Source organism: Chelon labrosus (genome assembly GCF_963514085.1).
Source record: "Chelon labrosus genome assembly, chromosome: 5".
NCBI lineage: Eukaryota > Metazoa > Chordata > Actinopteri > Mugiliformes > Mugilidae > Chelon > Chelon labrosus.
In genome coordinates, this window is record NC_140341.1 from 4,923,845 (window position 1) to 4,928,219 (window position 4,375).

Consider the following 4,375-nt stretch of genomic DNA (forward strand, 5'->3'; position numbering starts at 1 on the left):
GTTGTAACCTTGGTTCTATGAGTGCAGGTGCAGCGTCCTAACAGGTGTGTTACAGCAGGTTAACTAACCTGTTGGGTTGACTGTCCAGATGAAGTGTAGCCACCTGGGGAAACATTTGCGTTATAAAGTTTATTTTACTTTAACCTTTGTTGGATCAATGCAGATGTTTACAATTAATTTCACACAGAGTTTTACTTCTAATTATTTACAACCCTTGTAGTTTTGTGTGTATTTATGTGTAGATGACCTTAATGCTCATGATGAAGATGTTCAGGAGGAATGTATTCAGCCACACAGATTTATTTAGTATTAATTCCAACAAAGTGAGATGTTGAAAAGTAATTCTCTCCAACTAAGAAGATGGTTTAAATGTCCAACAATGATGAGTTATTTGACTTTTAACTCATAAACAACTCTTGTGCTTTGACTATATATGAACTGTATTTGAATATAATGTGTGAAATATTAAAGGTTGGATGTTCAAACACTGACACTGTTGTAACTAATAAGAACACTCTGATAACCTAAAATATAAATATGATTAAATATGATTATATCGACAACAAAAAACAAGAGCAAATTTATTTTCATGACATCATTCATCATTCATTTCATTAGTCATCATGTGATTGTGCCTCTTACCTTCAAATGTGTCTTCCATGATGTGATCTGAAGACCAAGAATAAAAGAATATACGTGCTGAAGAAATCTTAATTATGTCTCTGAGACAACCTCCAACTCAACTGTAACTGTCTGATCTGAGACCTGTGAAGTAAATGTTACAGTATTCAAACGTGAAACAAGAAAAGCAAAGAATATCCTCCTCCATCCAACAGTCTTTACTGCAGCATGTGAATCCATGTTCACATAAAGCAGAAGAGATTCCACACACACAAAGAAAAAAATATATAAAACACATGAATGTAAATGATGTAAACAGTATTTCTATTGCTGCACTCCAACAACACTAGTCTCTTTCTGTTTCTGGGTTCCTACCTTTGCTTTAGAGCCTCGGCTGCTTCTGCTGCAAGAGGAGAGAATGAATCAGCAGCTGAGAGATGGTAAGTGCCTCTGTTATAGAGCTACCTCCCATTTTCACTTCCCATAGTCCTCAAATCCCACCACATTATAGATGACATGTGGTACCACGTGGTTTATAAGAAACCTTTCAGCAAAGACTTCTTGTAAATCCGATTAGTAATAGAAAGAGATAGTGGCTAATGTCTCTATAAAAGAGCCCTTCCCTCTCTTTCTGCAGATTCACTCGATCGTCTCTCTGCAACATCACCACATCACAGGTAGGATTACTTAGAACAGAGCTATACTGATCAAAGTCATTATAGTTTATGTGTAGAGGTTATTTATTATTATTTTTTTTTAAATGAATTTAACTGAAAATTACATAATATAGCTGTTGGTGAAAACTGAACTTTGGATTCTGATTTATTCCTTCTTTCTTTTTTGATTCACAAGTTCAGGTCAAATAATTCATATAAATGTAGTTTAACTTTTTAATGTAAATATTATTTTCTTCATTTTCCAGCCATGGGAGGTTCTGATTCAAGTAAGTAAAAGAAACCACTTACATGACACAGTTCAGTTCATTACATCATTCAGTATTAGATGATGATGTATACCAGTGGTTTTACACTGGGGGGCCACCAGGGGGCGCTAGGGGACCTCAGAAAATTGGAGGGAAGATAAGAAAAAAAATTGCAAAAACAAAAAATAGAATCCAATTATTTTTATCATTATTAAATTGTAATCTATTTTTAAACCATTATCATAAAATATAAGTATTAATAACACATGTAAAAATTAAAAAAAATGTTATTTGCCATGCTTATCTTTCTGATTGCCTCAAAACATCGTTAATGACCTCATAATCTGTGTAGACCTGACGGTTTCCACCATTTATCAAGCTGCTTTGCTCTTCAAGCTAGCATGTAGCTAGTGCAAAATGGACAGGTTTTTGACAAGAACGAGACCAATGGAACAGACCAACAGCCCTGCTGTGGAGGACACTGCTGCAGAAAATCCTGGGACATCCTGGCCAAAAAATCAAAAAATATGAGGCAGCACTTATGCTAAACCAATGTAATAGTTGTTGAATAGTGAATAAAAGTACAAAATAAATAAATAAATAAACATTCTAAAAGCTGATGTTTCTTTGCATATTTTGTAGCATTGTCTGTAGGTTTGCAAAGGGGATACCCGGCCAAAAGCTAATGCTGTTTGGGAGGCCTTGTCATGGAAAAGTTTGGGAACCCCTGATGTATACCACTAAACCTATGTTGTACAATGCCAATATCACTGTGACTGAAAACTAAATTCCCTAATATTTACAATAAAATTTATACTTTAATCTTTGGCAACTTCCTTACTCTTATTATTTTTCTCTTCTATATTTGAGGACCGGCATCCCCACCAAGACCACGATCACCATCACCATCACCATCACCATCTCCAACTCCACCACCTTCTCCATGTAAGTTACAACAAGATTTTGGTTGTTCGTTTACAGGTTCACCCATTCTCGAATGACTTTAATTTCTTTGCTCTATAATAAAAATATAATTGCATTTATATATATATATTCTTGTCAGTGCTTGGATCTCCATGGAGAGAACTACCTTGGGGGTGAGTCAATGTATATTTTTCTCCATGTCAGTTGCTGTGTTCTTGTATATTTGTGGTGTGATGAATCAAATCTATTCTAATTCATGAATAAATATAATATATACTACATATAATATTATAAATAAGTATAGGGATTAATTATCTAACATGACATGACATAGTTTGTTCTTTTGCTTCTCTGTTTATTTACTATAGTATTAATTCTCCTGTCTATTTACCGTCCTGTTACCCTAATATGTTGTGTTATGCCCAGCTTGTTGGAGAGCACAACCAAACGGGGAGAACACACAATGACCACTTAATTTAATCAGAAATTTATTAAACAAAAGAGTCAATGGAACACAACCAAATCAAATAAACAAATCTACGCTGAGGTGCCTGGATATACCAGCAACCCAGGAAGGAGAAAGCGCCATCTTGGAAGGGCCATGCCTTTATAGATGGCCACAGGTGAGGTGGATCTCCTTAACGAGGTGGGAGGTAGCAGGCAGCAGGCAGAGAACCTGGGAAGGGAGGAGCACAGAAGCCAGCAAAACACAAAATGGCCCAGGGCCATCACAGTTGCCATGTCTTAAATGCACTAGGCAATACTACAAGAACTGGCTTAAGTAGCTGTGTTTTAGACTCACAGCTATTGTCTTACTTCTATTTCAACAGAAACAATGACAGTGGTCTGCAGTATGTGAAGGATTATCAGCCTCAAAATGATGAAGTTCAACATCTCAGAGTCTTACTCTATGGGCAGGTCGGTGCTGGTAAGTCCAGCTTCATCAGTTCTGTCAGCACTGTCCTACGAAGGAGAATTGCCATTCCAGCTAAAGCCAGCTCAACCACCTCTGACCAAAGTTTCACCAAAAAAGTAGGTCAGCCTTCCTTTATTGATTCTCCCTCGATGGGTTTCACATCATTTCAAGTTTCTTGGCACTAACATTAACATGCATGGTTTAAAAGTCATCTTTCAGTAACGTCCATGAAAGCATCAGTTACAACATCACATGTGTTTCTATGTACTTTCATACAACAGACATGACAGAACAGATCAATGATGACTGCAATGAGTTCTGATTCTTTCTTCATTATTTGGTTCCAGACCTGAAACTTCAGACCCCAGCTTAAGACCCCAAATCCAGATACAGATCATATGTAGAGTTTACATATCGGAAGGAGAAAGTGCCTGAGAAACAGACCAGAACCCAGCAGAAGATCAGCATGAGTAAAAATAAGGATTTGGGGCAAAATAATAATAATAATAATACATTTTATTTTTAGGCACCTTTCAGGACACTCAAGGTCGAAGTACAAAATTGTTAAAATAAAACACAATTAAAGTACACACAAACATATATATATACAGAACATATAGTTACATAGAAATGACAGCAGATAGAAGTGAGACTATGGAATGGAGTAGGCCTGTCTGAATAAATACGTTTTAAGATGAGATTTGAAGGCGGTGACTGAGTCTGAGTTTTATAAGTGTTCCGGGAGGGCGTTCCAGAGGCAGGGGGCTGAATGGCAGAAGTCTCTGGACCCCATGGTGGTCAAGCGAGCAGATGGGAGGATGAGTTGTAGTGATGAGGATGACCTAAGAGTGCGGGCAGGAATGTTTATGTGGGGCATGTTAGTGAGGTACTGAGGGGTGAGGTTGTTTAAGTCCTTGAAGGTGAGAAGTAGGATTTTGTAGGTCAGAGGTGCCCATTACGTCGACCGGTAGATCACAAAGGTAGTGCGGTTA